Here is a 10,199-nt window from a genome sequence, read left to right on the forward strand (position 1 = left end):
GGCGGAGCCGCTCCAGGGGTGTATCTTTTCTGCTCAGTCATCTTATAGAAATGGCTTATAAAGAGCTTTATACTTCCAGGCGCTGTACATGCAAAGCGGGCTTCTGCTTTTCCTTTCCTGTCACAGGAGCCTTCCCAAAGTCACATCATCCCTGTAGCCAACAGTGCACTAAGCCGTGTCCCTGCTCCTCCTTACTGTGCTGCACTGACTCACATGCGAATAAGAGTATTTTAAAACCTTTTCCCTGTAAAATAACTTTGTGCTAAAATAACTAATTGGTAATAGCATTGGACTGTACTGTGCTGTGTCAAACAATTTGTGTAGGGTTGCTTCACACTCTGCAGCTGAACGGGCATTCACTGTCACTGTCTACCCTACCTGTTCCTCAGGGCAGGTAGGGTAGTCAGTATTTACCATAATTTTAATCATCTGCATTATGATTATTTCTTACTAATGCAAATTACCATCTTTTTATGTCAGTTCAGCCTATTCACATTCAGAACTTGCCTGCTTCCCTTCCTTTTCTCAGCTGAGAAAATCTTTTCATTATCAACAATGATATAAAAGAAAAATCTGAAGGGATTATGTAAATAAGTAATTGAATCAGCACTTCTGCAGCCATTGCCAACATGAGAGCAATGTGACATTTGCACAAAAAGGAAAACAAAGTAAATACAGATTGTCTTTTGTCTATTCCCTATGTTCAGGTAAAAAATTAAAATTATGCAGCACTTGTTATTACAGCAGCCTTTACTTAGCAAAGAAGTGTGGGAAGCGATTAATTACAATGTCAATTGCTCTAGGCTAATGAGAAATTCACCTTTCAGCAGATCGGTCATCAGCAACCATTTGAATACTTTCTGTCACTGGTACTGCATCCCTTAAAATAAACAGCGCGGTTTTGTCTCTTGAGTTCTGTTTTGGGCCAAAACCCCAGTGGCTCTGTTCAGGTCTAGCTGCTATTCTGGCCTTGTGGTCTTTGATCTCTGGAGAATGCAAAGAGCAATCGATGCCGGGGGGCTGGATGGGGTACAAGGTTTACAATAAAAGCAAGCTCTCCAAATATAGTTCATCTCAGAGACCCATTACATTACAGTAATGCAATGTAATGGCTGGTGGCTTCCTTCCATAACCGAGGCAGTATTTTGCAATCTGCTGTTAGAAGTTACATAAAGCCTTTCACAACAGAAATATATGCATATGGAAAGGACAAGGTAGACAAAGTGTTTACCTCTGTATTTCTATATTTGTATTGATATTTATGATATGAACCAAATGGAGGGAAGTGCTGAAAGAGCTCTGCATCTGTTTTATCTTTCTGTCTCAGTGAATCCACTCTTGACTTTTCTGCGGGCTGGAAGAGTTCAAGGTCCCTCTCTGTTAACGCAAGGTCAGTCGGTACTCGCGCACACTGGAGCATTTTGTTAGTACCAGCTGACTCCCCATATTGCATGCACAGGGAGCGTGCAGTGTTCTGCGTATGGTTTCAATTAGTGACATATGTCATGCTTTATCAATGCAATTCCTGGTGCATGTCCCTTCCTTCAGCAAAGGAGACGTGCTGCAAATACAAGGAACAGCAGCTTGTAGTAAGAAGGGGGCTTCAGCTGGTTAACCACGATCTGTAAGTCCACAACTCTGACTACATCCCCTGCAGCATGAAGAACAGCTTCTGCATTTGTTTATTTAATCCAGAATTTATTAACAGTCTCCACCAGGCCTGACCCAGCAGGACCTCGGGCACCCTGCGTGCATTGCCCATGGGAGAGACAAGGTCGCTGCTGCTCCGCATGCTTTGTCTTGTACTCCCTCTTCTCCCCAGAAGAGCGTTTGCCAGAGGCATGTTTCCATGGAGGCAACTATGCCCAAAAAGGACCCACAGTTTCTTCCCCATACAGAGTAATCCACTGGGATTACTCTAATAAATCCATGCTCCCTGTTTTGTATTCGAAGTGACCAGCACTAAAAATAAAGTCACTATGAATCCAGAACATGCTCTACTCAGTGCCAGCCATGTCATTCCAGTCTTTGCTGCAACCTGCATGGAAACACCATCGCCGGTGAGAGATATGCTAAAGGCCGTGTGGGACTGTGATTATGACACAACTACAGGCCTTTTTGCCGTAAAGTTTGTCATTACTTTTCTCAAACTTGTTGCTAAGCAGAGGGGCTTTAATCAATAACCTCAGCAAGTAAACTGGGAACCCCTCCATGCGTTGGCTCCATTTTCTTCCCTTGCCTGCTGTTTCGGTCACTTTTCCAAAGCACACATCAAGCGAGCCCTGGGTGGATGTGGGCCCCCTCATTCACACTTTGGTGTCGATAGGAAATGAGGAGCATACACTCAGCGTCTTGCTGGCCTGGGTCAGCAGCAGCAGTGCAGTTACACTGCAGATGCCTGCTTTAATTAGGAGCTCTTTACTTTGTCAGCAGACCTGGGCAAGATAAAATGAAATCTTGGAGGCAATGAACTGAGTTTTGCTCTTTTAACCTTTTTTCAGTTAGCATTTTCAACCTTTCTCAGATCGTGGCTTACCTATTGCATTTGATTCTACTTTCACTGGTCTCTGCGGTGTAACATTAACAATATTCTTTTTTTTTTTAGATACATCATCCCTTATAACTGTAAGAGCAGGAATCTCCATATTCTCTTTACCCAGGAAACCATTCTTAACTGTTGCTTATCCCTGGAAACCACAGTATCACACAAGATACTTCTTATAAACATACAGAACATTCCAATAATTCCACATACGTAGACCTGCTCAGAGGAGATAAATTGCATTCAAAGACAGCATTGTGCAAGGGGAGTCAGATACTTCAGATGACCACAAATATTGACACTATGGCAGTATTTTGTATTCTTAGCTTGTACGCCGCGGTGACGTACACGCTGGGCTCAACCCTTTGTCTTCTGCCATTAATCATTATGGATGCCAAATTCATAGGCTGTTAAAATGTGCAGAAACAGTGAAAATCAAGTGAAGTCATCTAAATAAACAGGGCCCTCAGTAACTGTTTTCTAACATGACCTTATTTCAGAGGGTTCTTAGAAGAAATTATGGTTCCACCAGATATTTTTAATGTCAATCCTTTTGCTCTGATGTCTGTGCCTAGATGCTCACTTGGTTGGCGTAAAGTCTTGCTCCATTCAGGTCAGAAGGAGTGACACCGCTTTCACACAAAGGGAGATTCTGGCCTTTGCGTTTCATTCAGATTAAATCTCTACCAGAGACAAGCTAATAGCTGGCTCTCCTAGTGCTGCTGAACGGCATTGATTTTATGCCACCGCATTGCCAGAGTTGGCGTGGCAGACGCGGCATGGCGGATGCCCTACTTGCTCTGTTCCCATGACAACTCCCTGCACAGGAGCTCCCTGCGAGCTCCCCCCCGACTGCCTCATCGCATCCAACAGCCGTGCCCAGGCTGCAACTTTCAACCCCAGACAACGCCTCTTCCTTCCTTAACAAAAAGTGTTTTACAAGGAAAAAAAGGTCTATTAGAAATAGCCATGTTTTGATTGTCAGAGCAGGGAGTATTAAGCTCTCCACCACCCAAACGCTGGGAGGATGGCCGAGTTTGGTTTGCCATTTTACACTGCTGCTCGGTAATGTAATCGGGAATGACTTTTGTCTTTGCTCCAGGGACTGTATTTGTTTTCATTGGTGCTGGGTACAGTGTGCCTGATTCTCCATGTATGCTGAAGTGAATTAAAATATACGAGCACTTCAAGTAACTCCCGATTTCATGTAGTAGAAGGCAAGGAGTTGCTCAGACTAATTATTGTGGAGAGGAAGATCTGCTTTTGTTGGGGGTGAGCCTCGTCCTGCCCGTCCTCCAAAAGCTGTATGCCTCCTGGGAGCGTCCCAAGAGCGAGGCCTTCACGAGGGCCAAATACAGATCGGTCAAGGCAGCAGCTCTCCAGGCAGAAGTCTTTGGAGCTGATGCTTTTGGCTGTATAGACGGGAAATGTGGAGCATAAAGGTGAGTTCAGGGCATTGAAGCTGGGTGGCAGTGGAGGAAAGTGAGCTAAGTTTTCCTGCCTGTCAGTCCAGTGCAGTGCTATAGTGAGTTGGAGGATGGTATTCTTTTTTTTTAAGTTGAAAATATTTTAAAACATTTTTTCCAGTACAGATTCTAACTTTATTTTGCTTTTTATATGTAGACCAAGAGCTCAGGCTGTGGCTTTGGCTGTACCACTCCCAGTTGCTCAGTATTTGCCTCAATGAGTGCATGTTGTCATCCAGATAGGAGGGAATCAAAATTAGGCTTGATAACCAAGAAAGAGCTGGGATCCTTACTGGGACTCACCAAAGGGCTGGAGCCCACAAAGGGTCTTCTCCAAGCCTGCCCAACTGAGAGGAACGTGCAGCTGAACACTGACAAGGTTATCCCCCTTCCGGCACGTGAACAACCCTGCGGGCTGGCCAGTGCTCTGTCCTGGCTTGGCCGTGGCCATACCAAGTTATCCGAGGTGTGAGCATTGGGCTGACTTACCACCTCTGATGTCCTGGAGCGGCGAGTGCCCCTAAGAGGGCATCGTGCTGCGTCAGTGAGCAGCACCCTATGCACTCTTCCTCCGACCGCAGTCCTCTGAGCACCCCTTGCCTCGCGCCGCTGTGCGGGACTCGAAAGGCTTGCATGACCCCGACTCAGGAGCCGGGTTCACCCTCACAGGGCTCAGCATGAGGTGCTCCCTGCACCGCATCGGAGGATGCTGACAGGCCCACAGGTGACAGCACATAACCCATCCCGGGCATTTGCTCCACCAGCAGCAACAGAACTCATTGTGTCCTGGCTGCTGCGTCTGAGTTTTATAGCACTGCAAAGACTCGGTATAAAATCCGCTGCAAAAGCTCGTTGCCCTGGTAGACATAAGGTGGTTTGTACATTATAAGCTCAGGGTATGTGCTGAAAAGCTGTTTGTCCTGCCGCTTGGTGACCACAACATGCATATTTTGATTTGGTCCACTATTCAGTGTTGTCCAGCCCAAGCATTTCTGTGACCCCCAGCATCAGCCTGCACGTTACCTTCCACTTCACTCAATTACTGGCTAATCTGCTATTCCATTTCATTTGATCCGAGCCTTAAAGACCAAATCACATGTGCTGCAAGTTACACGATGTCCATCCTTAACTTGGACGGCTTCAAGCAGGTGCTGAGGAACAATTAGATCACTGTCTGTAGAAGCTGCCATTTAACTAAGAAAAAAAAGAGAACTCTAAATAAGACAGATGCAGAGAGAGCCCAAAGATTGCTCACACTGATAATGAAAATTAATCAAACATCATTAGCAGTCTCCAGAGAGCCCAGTACATCATGTGCTTCTGAGATGTGCTTCTGGTTGTCCTCTGCCTGACAAGAGCACCCGCTTCTCTCAGCTCAAGGGCAGAAAGGAGCTTTGTTGCATCAAGAAAAAGATCAAAATTTGGAGCCTTTTTCAAACAGAATGGAGTGGCTTTTTTTGAAAGCCTTTGGGCCAGCCTGTGGTTTAGTGGTGCCGAGCAGCCATGGTCTCTGGGGAGGTCAATAAATACATGCAGGTGATTCTACTAAATACTAAAAGCCTTGCTTTTCTTCCTATAGAGTGGGACTTACCTGGAGGCAGTCCACTATGAGCAATGCTCCCTGGGAGGCTTCTTCTACACCCACCTGAATGCAACTGTGATGGGCTTTCGGGTAGGCAGCATATTCCATGCAGGAGAGCTGTGGGGAGAGTTGGTTATTAACATCAGTCTCTTATGGATTATTTTAGCACACAGTTATTTCTACTAAAACCTCATGTCCTTCCTTCTGCCATCCTGACTGTCGTCTTCAGTAGCCAAGTTGCCCTAATTTTAACTCACCAGCCTCAAAAGCTGGACACTGAGTCCATTCTGTTTGTATTGTGTTTAATATACCGGAGCCCTGATTAGAGCTTCTGGGCTTTACAGCAACTGAATGTTTTGTTTGGGTTTTGTGTACATGTCTTTTGGTTCGTTTGTTTGTTTACCCACGACCACCACTTATGTTTATAGTTTGGTATTTTGGGAATAGTGGGGAAAGTGAATAACTGACCTTGTTAGTTGCAGAGGTGTCAATTCAGGCTTAAAAATTAAGAGAAGAAAATCTAAAAGAGTGAAAAAAGTTCAAGGTTTCCGTTTGCAGGTGAGCACATAATCATGCAGACCTGCAGCCCTCCCTTAAACCAGTCTTATGGTTGGTGCATTTTATCCCTTCATCCTATCAAGGAGAGTCCTGAGACTTTCTCTCCCAACGCTGGCCCTGGGGATAGCCCACTGATCTCACCGTGACCATGGCGGTTCACGCCGCTGAGGATGGGGCTTCACCTTTGCCGTGCCTGGCCTGTATTGCATTAGTTACCTGTGACTCTCAGGAAAAAATAAGCCATATTTTTCTCCTAAAGCAATAAGAAGTGCATCTGGATCACCTTAACTCGATTTGGGATGGCAGAGAGCGGAAGTGCGGGGAGAGCAACTGATGTGGGCTCATTGCCATCAGCGTCTTCTAATACAATTTTTGAATGACAGCATCCTATTAACTCCCCCTTCGTATCGACTACGGTGATTCATTAAGTTAGTGCTTTCTCCAAGTAGGTTGTTTTCAGCTGCCACTGTGCTCAGTTGCTCTCTGGACAGGTACAGGTGAACCCATTTTCCCTTCTCTATGATAACTACTTAGATAATGCATGAATTCCCAGTAGCACGCTGTCGGATGCTCTCCTGAGGGCAGGGGATGCTCCCTGGGGTGGAAAATGATCTTGGCAGGAGAAGGAGGGCTTTGCTGAGAGTTGAATAACACCCAAATAATGTCAAAATAAAGTCACCACCCCTTGTCGAAACAAGCTTAGGCTTTCTCTCTTCAGCTGCATCTCCCTACTGAGTGGAGCGAGCACTGCCCCGTTGTGCCACGTAGCCCTGAAGCACATGCACAGCACAAGCAAACAGGATTTTGGAGCTCCTGTGGTGGAAGAGGTTTCTGATGAGCGTGTCCTGTGCACCACAGCAGGGGCCTGGGGGGCCTGCAGCAGCAAGGACAAGAGTGTTTTTACCTGCCCCATCCTGCCCATGCATCGGGCTGTCCGTCCCCCCAACCTGCTAACCATAATCACAGCTTGCTCAGAGAGCAAATTATTTGGCAAGGCCTTAGCGCCAGAGGAGGAGATAAACTCCTCACCTACATGGTCGTTACTAACTCACCTCGTTAGTATGACCTTTTCAGAGCTCCTCTCTACGGTGAGCAGAAAGAACAGCATCTCCGCTGGTTAAATCATTGCTCTGTAGCAAACTTCTCTAGGAGCCTGACCCACTAGGCTCTTTCTAGCTGTTAAAACATTGACCAGGGTCATAAGGAGCCCCACTGAGAGATGTCTCAGCCCTCACAGCTAAACTGTACCTGGGATCTTCGCTTTACTCATTACTTAATTGGAAAGCACTGAACAGGACATTGAAAGATGGCTTGTGACCTTAATATCACAGCATATGAAGCAGCAGGAGGAAAGAGATGCTAGGCAGAAGCTTCCTTGCAACAAAATGTGGTCTCAGTTGGAGCAAATTTATCTAGGAGAATGCTAAGCTGTAAATGCCAAGTTAATTAGCCCTCATACATAATTTGTTTTTAAAAATACACTGTCATCTTCTGGAGGAACAAGAGCCCGTTTTCCCCTTCTGTTAGCCTGAAAAGTCAATCTGAAAAATGTCATTGAAGCCTAAACCAAGAAGCATCACGATGCTTTCAGTAGAGGATCTCTCTGTGAGTAGAAGGAGCTTAAAATCCACAGATTTTCTCTCCAAACCTGCCGACCCAGAAGGCCAAACAGCCCTTCCCAGGCCACCACTCACAGCAGACCCACTTCACTGGATTCTCAGACATGTGCACTGTTGAGACCTAGTTTCCCGGTTACGCCAGCTCCAAGTCCCATTTTGCCCAGTTATGGGTTTTCTCCTTCTCTGCCAGCACCCAAAAAGGCTAGTGGCAAAATCCTGATCATTTTTTTTGTGTCCTGATCTCTACTGGCCTGGATAAAATGAGGTCACTGGGCTGCAATGCACTCGTGCTGGGCTTTGTCTTCCACCCAGGTATTTTGAAGTGTTGTTTGGATTTGTGATCCAGGGAAGACCAATGATTCACCCCCAATTACATTTTTCTTTTCAAATTAATAGCCAGCACTGTCTGGTGTTGCAGAGTTTCTCAGATGGAGCCTGTTTGCCCTTGTTCTCCATGACTCAGTGTGTTTTGCAGCCATCAAGTGCCTGATCACTTGCCTTGCTCCATCTGATCTGTTTGTGGGGGAACAGAGGACTGGGGTTTATAGCAACACTTTAAAATATATTGTTTTTCTCATTGAGAACATAGATCTCAACATTGCTCTTTCCCTTAAGCAGTATTTTTCAATGCTGTCTTTGCTGGCATTGCCATTGAGATGCTCCCCAGCTGGCAACGCCTAGAAAATGTGGTGGCCATCTGTGCACCACGGGGTTGCAGGTAACAGCGGCACTTAGCCTTGCCTACCATTTCCTTACAGCAGAGAGAGTTTTTAGCTGGTTAGGTCCAGGTCTCTCGCTCCAGTCTTCCTGGAAGCCCTCTCTGAGTGCTTCATCCCTTGGGAGGAGCAACCGCTGCCTTTCTTCTGCCACCAAGCTAGGACACCGGGTTTCCGCACCCCCACGTCACCCATGGGGCTGCTGCCCAGCAAGAGCACGGGGACGCTGCAGCTGCACCCCATTGCGCCCCAGCACGGTCCCTGCAGCTGCAGCAGGGGCCAGCCCGGCCGAGCTGGGTACAAACAGCAGCGCGGCGCTGCCGGACAGCACGGCGCAGGGCATGGGGCCGGTGCAGGCTGCGCCAGCCCCGCAGGCAGTGAACCCCCCGAAGGCACCTCAGGGCGGTAGCGGTTTCCTCACCTGCAGTAGCAGTGTCTGCACGTCCACTGCGGGGAGGAGTTGTTTTTCCTGGTCTTTGAGAAAGAGAGGTGGAAGGAGGTGAGCAGTAAATCAGTGCTGGCCCTGCCACTGCCCGGGGGGACACGTGGACAGCAGAGGCGAGACAGAAGCGGCATTAAGAGCTCCCCACCTTCTGCAGATACAACCCCTGTTTCTAGGACACTGGGCGGTTTTACATTTAATGAGCATGTAGCTTTGCACCTCTTCCCTTGTGCGAGCCGAGATGCTTTTCTGGAGCGTCCAACCGTGTCTCACGGCGGGGGCAGCCACTGTGCCAATCGCTCTCTCACGAGCCCCAGGCATCGATCCTGCCGCGTTCAAAAAAAGAAAGAGGGAAAGTCCCTGCAGTGTCCCCCCAGCTGGTTCTCCCACTGCCATGGCTTCCTGTTATTCCTAAACTCCTGGTATTTTTAGGTTGTTGACTATCTTCACACCCACTTTGAGAGTGATGAAGTCTCATCCTGGGGAAGTGGTGGCAGCGCTGCTCTAGTAACAAAATCATTAAATCAATTGCCTTTCCAGCAATGCCATCTCTAGTGAAATGTCACCGATACCTACAGTGCCATCTCCAGAGTCCATAGCCTTTCGTCAGCAATGTGGCTGTTAACTCAGGAGGAGGAGGAGGAGACCAGCACATGGCTGAGCTAGCCCTGGCGGCGCACAGCCCATGAAAAAGGGAAAAAAGAGAAAACTCAGCTTACAAAAAGGAGCAGACTTTCAGTTGATGGAAACCCAATACCTCACCTCCATCTATTAAGTGAGCAGGTGATAAAGCAATACAGACTTCAACTGATGTTTGCCCCATAAAATAAACCAAGCAATGTACAGCCCTAAAACGTATGTTTATATCAAAATAAGTCATCTAGCTATTTGCTTCTAAGACATACGAATTGGATTTGTTTTCACAACATGTTGAGCATCAGATTATCATCAGCAAAACAGCAATAGAAAATCCCATAAAAAAGACCTCCCTAGAGAACTATTAGATGACAGATTACCCTGCAGATAGCTGTGGAGAGATGCCCCAGCGAGTCTCATCTAATCAGCTGCTCTGCTGGCAGAGGCAATGAAAAAATGTTGGTGGATCTCAGCAGGATACAAAATACGTGTGAATAATGTTGCTGTAGGGCTACTCCTGGCAATGTCCTCTGACTTCCCACTCGGATCAGCAGCAAGTGCTGCTGCAGAGTGGCCAGCCCAGAAGGAGTTAAACTGGACAATCGGCTCTGTAGCTGTTTGGACCGATGTGGAGAGGA

Source organism: Calonectris borealis, chromosome 14 (genome assembly GCF_964195595.1).
Source record: "Calonectris borealis chromosome 14, bCalBor7.hap1.2, whole genome shotgun sequence".
Lineage (NCBI taxonomy): Eukaryota > Metazoa > Chordata > Aves > Procellariiformes > Procellariidae > Calonectris > Calonectris borealis.